Here is a 13,130-nt window from a genome sequence, read left to right on the forward strand (position 1 = left end):
GTAATGGGTCAGTTTAGTTTATGAAATTGCACGAAATGATGATGGTTAACTTTGGGCCACACTGCGGAAGTTATTAACTCGTTTGATTGAACTTTGAGGAAACCGTACGCCTGGGAGCAACTATAGTGTTAAAGTGATTTGTGTGTTAAGTCTGTGGCCACAGCCAGCAGCGGCGAAAAGGGTCAAGAATTTGTGCGGGATTAGGTTAGCCCCAAAACTGCTTGTGGCTGTTGTAATGGGACCAAACAATTATGTGTGTTAGCATGAAAGCGATAGCAATAACGATAGTTAATGAAATATTACGCATACGACACGTTGTGAATATAAAGTAATCAATTAATGCGCCCAAAATACTAAACAATCTACAGTGAACGCTCGCGAATTGGATTCGTGGCAATTGAATAAGTTTTGTTAAATTAATTCAAAGCCTTGATTAGGCAAATAATAAAAGTTCACATTGCTTTTAAAATTTTAAATAATGCTTATTATTTGTTAAATGCCACTCTTGAAACTAGAACACAATGCTGTATATTTAAATTGCCAAATATAATTACATTATATACTTTTAATGCTTATGTCAGCAAATATATACATTACGCATATGCAACGTGCACCAAAATAACTCTGCAGCTTGTACTTGTATTCTTCCCTTACTTTACTTTCGATGAGCTAACTGTGTTGCCTGTCGTTCTTTACTCGCAATCCCAGGACACAAAAAGCCTTCAACAGACAGTCAACACACACACACACACATGTGTACACCTGTTTCTGTGACTGCCATATGATTAGCGCTTGTCGTCGGGCTCTTGGTTAAGTGATTTCCATCATTTGAGCAGTGTTGGCACATGCTAGGGAATACCATGCCCCAGCTAGAGGAGCAGCTGTCTTACCACAAGCCCAACACAGAATTTGTCTAAAAGCTTAGGCCTCACGTGATACCCAAGTGACAACTGGTGTGTGTTTCGTCAGTCTGTCTGTGTCTGTTTCAAAGAGTGTGAACAACAAGAACACAAAAGAACGGTTTGAGCTGCTCTGAGACTCAAACTTAATTCAATTTAATAATTGGTTTTGTTTTTGTGTTTTATCTTTAGAGCAACAAAAAGAAAGTTGCCCTAAATAAGTGAACTCACAATAGATTTTCTTTGAAAACAGGCGCACTAGTTCGTTATATCTTTTTTTTTTTTTGGCAAACTAACTTATGCTTTGAGCTGTTCTGCTTTTCATTGCTGCCTTTGTTCAATTGGCATGCAAAGTTCTGCAGCTTAGCACGAGCACGAATAAAATAAAAAACACTTGAAAAATATAAAAGCAAGCTACAGCAATATTTAGCACTAATAAACAATATGCATGTGTGTGTGTCTAAGAAAACTTTTGTGTGTTTAATTTCCGCTTGCTTTAGTAGAAACTCACTCGAGCTTGCGGTTAGGCCCAACCAGCTTTTATGCTTGGCAGTCTCGAGCGGGAGCAGCAGCTGCATGCACACTTGGTCTAGTCCTTGCGGCTTATGACCCGCAGATTTGCGGTCAATGGCAAATATTTGTGTAGAAATTAAATAGCCTCAGATGGCAATTACTTACGCAAACGCAAGTCAAGCGCACTGAGCACTGGTGTCTATTGAATTTCTCCCAGTGCGACATGAAAGAAATTTCATAGAGATTAAGCACACAATTGTGATGAATAAAATTGCATAGAATAAAAGGAAAATAAGTGATATAAATTAGTTGGAAATTAATAAGCATTTTATAGCCAATGATTTTTGATTTTGTAAATAAAATTTTATGATACGTATTAAACATGATTTATTTTTATTTTTTAGTTTATGGCTGACGACGTTAATGAGCAATACAATGCAAATTTGATACTTTGCACATTAATTTACTTAATTAATGTGTGCATAGTCGCTGCCTGTTTAAAGATTATTCTTGGCTTAAATTTCCAGCACACATTTCATTCAACAAATATATGTTTTTAACATTTGCTTAAACTGCGTTTCAGCAGCTGCAGCAGCATAACTTTTATTATCATATGCATAAATTTGTTGCTGTTGCAAGTTGAAATTGTTGCACAGCAGGTGTCCTGTACACTGTGCCCTGTGCCCCGTTGTGTCACGAGCTGTTTGCTGTTAGGGAAACTGCTGAATAATCTATGCACGTGTACACATGAGTTGTTGAGCTTATACATACAAAAGGTGTCAGCAGAAAAAAGAAAGTGAAATTGTTGTATTGGATTTCCATATGTGAATATTTTCTCGCTGCTGATTTCGCTTTCAGCAACAACACACCTGCCAAGATTGCGCCCCCTCTTCCTCTCACTCTCTACTCAGCTTATGCTTTGCATGTGCAATGAGTTTGCTGTCAAAGCCATGCACATCTCATCTGCGTGAAATACAAGAAACACTAACTGGGTATATGCTATATATCAATAAATGTCGCCCAATCACTTTGTCGATGTGTCGCTTGCCAAAGTAGCTATAATAGCCACCCGCCCATCCCCTAGTGCTCAGCCCCTATATTGTATACATTGCTTATGCAAATGTTTTTATTTCTTGTTTGTTTGTTTGATGAATTTCCTTTGATGCATTCAAGACACCTCATAGCATAAAAGCAATACGTATACTATATTATAGGTGCTTGAGGCAGGTGGGGCGTCAACTCAACTAACTTCTGGCATACGCTGGCGCTGCATCAAATATGTCTGCCTTGTTAGAATATGGCGAGGGTGAAAGTTTTGCATAATTTACGTTGAGCGAACGCGCGCGTAAAATGCGGAGAAAGTTTTTCATATTTTTACACATTTTTTAATATTTTCCGTTTCTTTATTTTTTTGTTTTTTTTTTTTTGTGGGGGTTGTGGCAGTTTGGCATTCCATGTTAAGCGCATGTTTGAGCTGTCTGAGGGCGTCAGCGCAGCCAATGGCGTTGAAGGACATGAAGACTTTTACGCTGTTGGAGTGCTCGTCGCTTTTTGTTTTTATTTTCAGTCACTGCTTTTATTGTTGCTGCATTAATTAAAGTTGTAACGTCTAACACTTGCAGCACTTTTGGCTTGTGGCATGATTTGGGTGCGCACCTTTTTTTTTGCTGCTGTTATTTAATTAGAGCGCAAAATGCTTGATGATGCAAACGCAAAGAAATCGAATTACAAAGTTGCTTTTAGTTTTAAGTTACGCGACTGCAAATTACATTAATGGTTTCTATAAATTAGCAAAGAAACTTTGCATCATGTTGTGCTTAATTTATAAATTTAAAAAATGTGTTTATTAGTTAGAGTTGCTGTTGCTGAAACTTCTCCATTGTCAATCTAGCAAATATGTTTGCAATTGAGTTTCTCTCTTAGCTCTCTATTGGCTTTCGGCAAATTGCAAATAAACTGAATATGCAGCAAATTCCAAAACAGAACAAAATCAATTTCTGTTTGACCAAACGCTTCACTGAACCGCACCGTGAACTAAATTCAAGCGGCAGCAGGACGGCCCACTCTGCTTGCCCCTTGCTTGCTATTGACGGACATTGCTGCTTTTTTGAGACTCAACGAGCAAATAAAACCGAGTTTTTTGTTACCACTGGCAGTGACATTGATTGCTAGTCAGACTCAGGCTCTGGCCTGGCACAACATTCGGCGATAGCTGCTCATTATTCACCTGCACTCACTCAGAGTGCTTGGATCAAAGTAGTTCTGAACGCAGCTCACTATAACTTGCCGAGTTTATAAATGACTCTGTGTGTGTGTGTGTGTTTGTGTGGTCAGTTCGAAGGGATTTGGCCAGCGCACCGGATGTCCTGGCATTTCCGCTCGCTAATACGGCGTCATGAGTCACGGCCTGTAGTCCTGACAGCCATTGTTGCCATTGCCGTTTTGCTTTACTTCGCTCGTGTGCTTGGTTTACTTGTTATGGCCTTTGCCTGCTTTCTTCCATTAGAATTTGGCTTTGTCGCTTTGGTGGCCTCCATCGGGGCCAATAATGTCGTCAATTATGTTATATAACTTCAGCTTAGTTGCCCAACTGGCGGCAACTTTGCTGCCCCCCGCCCAATACAATTCAACATTTATTTTCTTAGCAGCGCTTAACACGCTTTGCCAACAATTAGGGCCTAAATCAGGCCAAAAGTAATTAGGTTAAACCTGTACACTTTTTTTACAACTCGACCAAGACGAATGCGTTTCAAGCGTGGCTTATAAATAATTGAATTCGCTCAACATGAAAAATTATGCGCAATAATTTGCTGTTGACTTTAAATAATTGAAAGCAATTCGCTGTCTTTGCAGCTTCAAGCTGCGTATATATACAAATCCACCTTGACGATGATATTGCGTATACGCGACGTAATCACATTAAGTCAGCGGCTTAACGACTTAAATGTGCTGAAATCTAAAATGTGTCTCAATTTGAAGGCCACAGCCACAGCCGCAACAACAAAATCCATCAAAAATGTATTCAAAAGCAATTTGCACACTTTATCTAAAAGTCTTTTAATGCCGCGGCGCAAGACGCAAAGACAAAAAACGAAATCCTTTACTAAACAAATGCTGCAAAGTGGCAGTGTATGCCAAAGTAAATAGACTGCAGCCACCGCCACCCACTTGGCTAAAATATTATAAACTTTTTGACATGTGCGCGCTATGCTTCCTACTTTGCTGCCTGCTGCCATTTGCTCTTCTTGGCTATATATTTGCATACATTAGCCTGAATTTCGACTGCCATAGACGACGTCGGCGTTGGCGTCGTCATCGTCATTGTTGTTATTACTGCATGTTGTTACTTTTGTTGTTGCCCATAAAATGAGCAGCGAGCATGTGCGAACTGTGTTTATGTGCCTAATGTTTTGGCCATAAATTTGGCTTCATTAGCTACAAACTGCAGCGGGGTAGATCAGCCCCGGCGGGGTATAAAGTTATGTAGCTCAGCAAATAACAAAAATGTTATGACTTTATTCCGTTGCACTCTCTGCACCCAATGGGGAATATTCACTTTTATAATTTCAGTATGCAAAACCAATTTTTAACTTTATTGCAAACTGCTTCGTTTTATGGTTGGACAGTTTGCAAATTATAATTGGAATTTTGCACGTATTGAACAGCAAAAAATTCATTTGCAAGCATGGAAAAACAACAAATAGGCTTGTGATTTGTTAAGCTTTGAGATATGAGTTTAATTTGTTGATTTTAAGTGAGCATGCCAAGGACCAAGGAGATGCATGCGGATCGCATCTCAGCACTTCGATCTTGGTATCATTGACCCTTTTTGGAAGGACTTACCGTGTGCATTCGCAATACTTACCTTAGTAAATTTGTATGCTCTCAAATATACGAAACCAAGATACCATATTAAATAGCTTAATTTACTCATGAGTAATGAGATTCTAATTAAATTAACATTTGCTGTTGTATTTAATCCCAGACAAAGTTATGGTCAGAAAACCAAACCAAGCAACTCATCGAAATCAAATCGGATTCGATTGCTTTATACAATTTAACGCAACTTTTTTGTTTAAATAAAAGTTAGTCAGCAGCTGAATAGCAAGCTCATCAAAAAGTTAGCTTGAAACATAGTTTTGAATACAAATTCATTATGTTGCAACAATTCTGTCTCGCTCTCTCTATTGCTTGATTGTATTCTCTACTCTTGTGTCGACGGCGTCTACAAATTGGCCAATGTCACAGTCAATTCGCAAAGCAATCCGAAAATAGAAACGAACAAATATACGAATATTTATTCCATTGCTGCTTCCCTTGTAACTTTTTGTTGTGCGCTGCAACAAAAACTTTTTGCATATTGAAAGCGTTTCAAGCTGGCAAAAGACGCCTGTCACACATGACGAATTGTCGGGCTATAAATCATAAAAATTGCCAGCGGAAAATAAGCTCAAAAAAGGTTTTTTTGCTTCTAGGAAAGTCGCAGTCGCAGTTTGTTAGGTGGCAATTTGCAGTCGTTGCTTTAAATATTTTTAAACATTTATGCAAACTGTATTAACTTGAATTTAGAGCCAAAAGTCTTTGTTGTGTGGGATTTTATATGCCAATGACTTGCGATAAGCTAAAGAGCAATAAATTTGAGTTCTCATTTTTGTTTTTTTTTGGCAGCCAAATTACAAAGAAAAATAAAAATTTCCAAGCACGCACACGCACGCACTGTGTGAATGCAAGCTTAAGTTGAAGAAATACATAAATCGTTGGCAGTTGTGTGAGTGTGTGTGGGCAAATATATGTATGAGCTGTTTGCTCAACTAATAACCATGAAGTCTCAGCCAAATGCGCTGCAATCAAACTGCGCACTTGCCAAGGCCATAAAGAAATCATACAGCAACTAAACCAAACCAAACTCAATGGTCAATTCACACGCACACACTCACACACACACACATAGAGAGATCTTTGTGCGGGCATCTTGTAGATACTTTAAAAGCTGATTGTAACTGGGTCAGGCAGTCAGCTCTAAAATATAAATTTCTATGCAATGTGGCGACGTTTTTGTAAGCCGCTTAAAGCGTTTCAGCAAACAAACTTGGCCCCAAAATGAAATCTCTTATCTTAGCACTGCTCTTTAACCTTGACTTGGCGAGTAAAATGCCAAAATTAAGTAGCAAAGCCACACAAACACACACACACACACGCACATATAAATAATTAAAATGACCTCATAATGCTTCGATTTTATTTCCAGCTCTCGGCTGCTAAACACATTCTTTATATTTTTTGGTCTTTGCCGCAGTCATTAATGTAATGGTCTGCATTATTTGCGAAAAAACATTCGCCTCTACTTCCTCTATACATATGTGTGTGTGTGTCCAGTTTATGCTCCTTATGTAACGCTAGCTGTCTGCTAAGTTCGCAGTGACACGCAAAGCGTTAAGACTTTCCCAGCTTGAGTTTCTTAGCTAGTAGAAAACTTGGTGTTAAATTATATTTTTCATTTTATTTTTAAGCTCTTTTGCGTTTGACCTTTTGTTTTGCTTGCTGAGCAGCTTTTCTCTCTCTTGTGGTTTGCGGTTTAGCGCGTCAGTTTTGCTTTATCTTCAATGCCGCTGAGCTGACGCCAAACTCAGCATCCAGCATCAAATAAAATGACAACTCAATTGACGTGCCTAAGACTTGGCGCCACTTGACAGGCTGGATAACTGACAGTGGTCTAACAAGTAGCAGCATAACGTGGCGTATGCGTAATCGAGACAGCTAAGCTAGTGTAAAATAGCATTAGCCAGCAGTCGTATACTTAATAAGTGGCATCTACAAAGTTGCGCTGAGCTTGCTTACCCAACTTCGTTTTGTAGTTGAAGCTGCTGAAGCGCAAATTTCTTTTTGAATTTCCCCTGGTGCAAGCAAACGTAATTAGTCAACGTCACACTTGCTGACAAGCAGCTGCAGTGCTGGCGACAGTCAAAAACTTGGCAAATGCTTTAAATTTGCAGCAACTGCAATCAGCAAAGAGAATTTTAGTTTGAAAAGAAATGGCTTGAAAAGAAAGCGAAGCAGTGCAAGAAAATTCTAAATTGAGTGCGCATAGAAGACTTGCCGACAATTCGCTGACTAAATGCACTTTTCGCCAGCTGCTGACCCAGCTAACAGACAAACGTATACGTATATGTAATATACACGAGTTGCCCTGCAGCAACAGGATAGTTTTTCTTCTCTCTTTTTTATTTTTGTGGATTGGGATTGGGAGGGGGAATTGCTTGAACAACGTTGGGCAATTGCTAGGCCCAGTTATGGCAACAAAGCGCATAAGCAAATGCCGCATCCGACTACACACACAGCACAACGTTGTTGTTGGAGCTTGCCTTTTGGTCTGTGTTGTGGCCCTTAGGTCATTCAGTTGTTGGCCTGATCCTGCTCTGTGTGCTATATCTCTGTTGAAGTTAACCTCTGCCGCAGCAGCAACAGCAGCAGCTCTTTTTATTGCCTGTCATAGTTGCAGTCATAGTTTGCTGTCGACTGGTCGGTCGTCCGACTGTTTGCCCGTTGGTCATTTCATTCTTTTGGCTGCTGCTGCTAGCTTTGTTGACTTTATGCTCAGTTTGTTGACTGTCATTGAAGCCTTCAGGTATTTGGGTCACAAATATGCTTGTCAGCCTGTATAAAACTATTGCATACTTTGCTGCGCTATCGACTGCATTCGTTAAGCATACGCACAATAAAACGCTTTTAATATTTTATAATAAATTGAAAGGCTTTTATCGCTTTTTATCTGGCTCTGAAATCAATCAGTCATTTGCATATTACGCCCACGCCAACCACAAAATAAAAATATTTTTATTTTTAATGCCCAAAATCTACCATGATTGCACATAAATTATAACGCCACGTCATGATACGCTACAGCATAAAAAATTCACTGTTTATGCAAGCGCAAGCTTTGCAATTTACACATTTCAGCCAGCCCAGGCAGGTACGGCCAGGTAGGTAGACGTGTTGCCTTGATTGCCTCGCAGCACAATAGCTAAAAGCAGAGAGTTTCAATTCAATTTATGTGCGCGCTTTTCCCAAGCGCAGCTAGTTTATGGCAAATTACAAAATCGCTCGCATGGCGTTGTTATTAATTGTTAATGAATGCCCACAACGAAAATGAAAACAACGCTTTTGCATAAAATATATAAATATAAAAATAATAACGTGTCATTATTTATCAAATATTGATATGACAACAGCACATTAATAAAATTAAATTTTGGTTGATTTTAACTAATAGACAATGGACAGTCTGCATATTATAATTATATTCACATTTTAATTTAATTATAACTTATAGAAATAACTGCGCTCAACTTTTAATTTTGTGGCACTGAACAAAACCATTTTAAATTGCAATAGTTGATAAATAGATAAAAGATTTTCCATAAAGTTTGGAGCAAGTCCTAACTGACCCCAAAGTATAAGCCCTACCTTCACACACAAGTATGTGTGAGTGTATGTGTGTGGGTTGTGAGCAGCTGTGAGCGCATAAAAAACTAGCCGCCCTTGCTGAAAACAACAACTGGCACGCATTTGGTGCGCCTCGAGTCTCATAAATGTTGTACAATGTGTCGCATGTGCAATATATTATTATTTTTTTTTAGTTTAATTTAATCCTCGCTTTTTGTTGTAGTTTACTTTCCTTGGCAGAGCAGCAAATTGCCATAATTAAAGCTCAACATGAAAACAAGTAATGTGTAGTAAACACACACAAAAAACAAGTGGACAGGTTAAAGTTGGGCGCAGACTAAAGCTATGGCTATAGCTATTGAAGGACTTACCTAATTAGCGGCAGGATTTCCAGCGGCACGAACTTTTCTTGCTTTTTCAATGTTGCATGCCAGCGCGTTGAAGCAGCAGCGCCACCTAGAGTTCCACACAGACACAGACACACACACACACACGCTGACGTGTTCGTCCTTTTTTTGGCTGTTTTACTTAACGTTGTTGCTGTTGCTGTTTGACAGTCTGGCAACGCTGTCTTTGTAGTTACAATATCTTCAAGCGCATGAATATTGTTGCAAGTTCGCTGCAATTGCCTCTAGCCTCTGGCTAGTGTGCAAGTGAGAGAGTGATGTAGTAAAGAAAAGAGAGAGCGAGCGAGCGAGCGAGCAAGTGGGTGAGTGGCTTGGACAGGCGCAAGGACACGCGACGAATACAACAACGCTGACGCTGACGAAGCCACTGACGAACACACACACACACACCGATACGACTCACATGCAACAGCAACAACCAAAGCGACAACAACAACAATGCTACGAGGCGTTGAGTTGTGCTTCGCACTTGGAGCTTGACTGCGTGGCTTTGAATTGGAATTGGGTTTATGTCGCCACAGGCGCAACTTGGTTATTTTTTTTTTGTCGTTTGCTTATTTCATTTTCCTTTTTTGTTTAAATTTGTTTGTTGTCGCAACTTTAGAACGTTTTATGTTTGCATGTGCGTTTTGTAAAGTTTTTTATTGTGGCTTTGTTTAGGACGTTGCTTTGAAGTTTTGACATCGATGCTTGTGTCAGTTTCCAACTTGAATTCTGGGCCAGCGTTTAAACAATCTTTTATTTGAATTTAAGTGTTTTCAATATTCACGAATTTCTTGCACACTACCAAGTCTTGACACTTGTTTTGCATGCAGCTCGCGAAAATATTCATTAATAAATAATGCGAATCTTTTATGCGCATTTTTCGCCTGCCTCAATGAACTATTTTTATGCGAGTTTTGTCTCTCGCGCTTTGGCGCTGCATTCGCTGCCAATTTGGCAATTAACATTTAATTTATAATTATGCCAAAGTAAATTGCTCACAACAGGCTAAGCTAAACTAAAAATTTATAGCTGTTATGCTAATATGGAAAACTGTATCTAAGTTTAAACTATTCTGAAATTCAAGTTCAAAATAGCGCAAAAAATAAAATTCAAATTGTGTTTCACACGCTCGGCCAATTGTTAAAAATAAACACAAGCAAGCAAAATGCGAAACAGGCGAGCAAAGCAAATAAAAACTAACATAAATAAATAAGTAGACGCGATTGAATTTTGTCGCCTCTGAGCAGCCAGTGGAGGCGTTGGGCTGGGGGTCATTGCTAGCTGCACCGAATCTAATTTAAAAGTGCGCGTAGCTCTTGTTAATGCTTAATGCTTGACGGCTGTGATGTTTTATAGCTCGTTTTATTGGCTGTTTACATTTGATTACTAGAATGCTTTTGTCTATCCTTAACATTGAGCTAACAAATTATTGGAATGCAGCGCATTCTTGTCTGCTAGCCAACAGTTGCTGCAGCCGAATCACGAACAACAGTTGCTACCAGAAATATGCAACATGTCTCACTTGCCATCGAATTTACTGTTTGCTGGTAGGCTGCTATGGCTCTGCCTCTGCCTCTGCCCTGTGGCACGCAATGAGTGAGCGACATGTGGCGCTGACTCATAAGGCTCTGTCCATCAGACAGCAAGACCTTCGCCCAACGCTTGACTGACTGACTGACTGACTGGCTGGCTGACTAACTGACTGATTGACTGCCGACTGAGCAACTCCTTTGGCCGTTAGCGGTGCGGTTTGCATTTGCGTGTAGCTCGTAATTTAAGCTATGTGGGTCGCCTGTAAGTTGAGCCTTGCTCGCTGCTGCGTATCCTTGCACTATGGCTACAGTTTTCGTTATACTCTGCAATTCGGCAGTGAACTCAACTAGCCTAAGGTTGTCTAGCTGATAAAATGTAATATGTCTTGGTATTAAAAGCAAATTATTTGGCACATAATGTAAGTAAATTGAAAATAAATATTATGTAAATATGTAGGGTATCTATAAGGTCTTAGTTTGTAGATTGACCATGACTATACGCTCTATTTGTTTGCTGTTGCTAACGCGATAGACTTTTAAGCAAAACACGTGCGACCGACTTGGCCTTACCGCTCCGCACCCACAAACCCAAGCCACGCCTCCCGCCCAGCCCAATGGTTCTGGCCCTATGCCCTACACAGCTGAGCTGCTACTCCTGCATACACTGTTGGTGCCTAGCGTTGTGTTTATATCCGCCTAATTGTCATTGAGCCAGCACCGCACCACAAACACACTCACACACACACACATATTGCGACTATATAAATTGAATTTCTTATTGTTCGATTTGACAAGTCTTTTGTGTCAGCGTCTTGCTTTTAGTTGAGGTTTGCCTTGTTGCTATTGTTGTTATTAGTTTTGATTGCCACCTTTTGGGCTTGCTTCGGCTACGTTTTTAGTTCGTCACAATTCGCTTTACTCTATTTTCGTGTCGCTTTTCGCGGCTGCCTCGCGATGTCTTGCTCTTGTTCTTGTTCTTGCATTTGCTGCTTCTTGTTGTACTTGTTATTGTTGCTGTCTTGGTCGTTGTCGCTGCTGCTCACACTCAGTCCTCAGTCTATCTGGGCACTATCTCGCTCTCACTATCTGTCTATCGCTGTCTATGCACAGGCTGCACCTTGACACTAATATTAAAAGAAAAGCGCAACTAAAAATAGTAAGACCGCAATAGCAAATTGATTCGTCGCACGGACGACCGGGGGACTCCCTCTCGACAGACACTTGGCGTTTTAATAGTCAATTGTCAAATAGGCATTCTACTATTACCGTTACGGTTCCCGTTACCGATACTGATTGGTTTTATCTGTGACACGCGCTGACTATCACTACTACAATAGCTTATAGATTCTGCATTTAGATTTATTCCTAGGCAGCAAACGTCTCAGATAAAATGCTATAGTTTTTACTTAAGATGCAATAATTCATATCATGCAAAACTCTTTCCATAGCATGTTCATTGCTCAGCAATATTTATTTACAACTCTGTCGTTATTTGATTTGTTTAGTTTAATGCGATTTTAAAATTGCTTGCTTAGCTTAGAGTTTATCGAAATTGTTGCCTACTTATTCAAGTTTCACACGCGCATTGTTGTTGTTGCACTTTTTGATGTTGCTGTTGTTGCTGTTGCTGTTGCTGCTTCTTGCTCCGTGCACCACACTAAAACAAGCTTTACATAACTCGCTCACTCACTCACTGCATATTCAGTGTGGCACTTGCATGAAGTTACCGAAAATCCAAAAAAAAAAGAATGCTACACATTTAAAATTCAAAACACAAATATTTTATCTTATAGGTTTTTTTTATGTTGGTAATAATTTCCCACACTTCAACTTTGTATTTCAGGTGCACACTTCAGATAGATATTGCTTTTGGCTATATGTATGCTAGCTATGCTATATTCATCATTATTTGGCTACCGTTATGTTGTTTTGCTGTTGTTGCTTTCGTTCTTACTGGCACTCATATAGTACGTATACGCGTTTATAGTACGTATACGTTATGAAGGAGAGATAGAGAGAGCTATAGTCGATACTACTCCGTTGGCTGAATTTGAATTAAAATCGTTTTAAAAATATTCTTGCTTGATCCGTTTTCGCAGTGCTGTTGAATTGCAAACCCGACCCGAACTGAGTGTAAGTGGCCAAGTTTTCCTTTTCATGCAGTTGCTTTGCGCTTTCGGAAACACACAATTCGGACTTTTGCATGGCCGAGCTTTTTCGTACAGAAAGCGGCAAACAAGAGTCCTCTCTCACTCGCTCTCTCTCTGTATGTGGTAAAAGCTCTCCAGTGAAAGCTTCTCACAGATGACTCGACACTGTCGCAAATTGCAGTGCGTGGCTCTTTTACGCTG

The 13,130-nt window shown here is 39.7% G+C and overlaps 1 protein-coding gene across 26 annotated transcripts in view; it reads right to left on the reverse strand.

Moving 5' to 3' along the window:
- The window catches only part of LOC108599877 (glutamate-gated chloride channel), a 39,658-nt gene extending 26,764 nt beyond the window's left edge, over nucleotides 1-12,894 (reverse strand). For 25 of the 26 annotated variants that reach the window (XM_017987042.1, XM_017987043.1, XM_017987036.1 and 22 more), the window contains exons 1-2: nucleotides 12,734-12,894; nucleotides 9,227-9,497 (exon numbers count right to left, since the gene is read on the reverse strand). The gene's annotated coding sequence lies outside the window, so the exon portion shown is untranslated. Of the gene's footprint in view, nucleotides 1-9,226; nucleotides 9,498-12,696 lie in introns of all 26 variants that reach the window. The other variant, XM_017987033.1, reaches the window with a different exon arrangement.
- Nucleotides 12,895-13,130: the final 236 nt, after the last annotated feature.

This window comes from Drosophila busckii, chromosome 3L, assembly GCF_011750605.1.
Source record: "Drosophila busckii strain San Diego stock center, stock number 13000-0081.31 chromosome 3L, ASM1175060v1, whole genome shotgun sequence".
NCBI lineage: Eukaryota > Metazoa > Arthropoda > Insecta > Diptera > Drosophilidae > Drosophila > Drosophila busckii.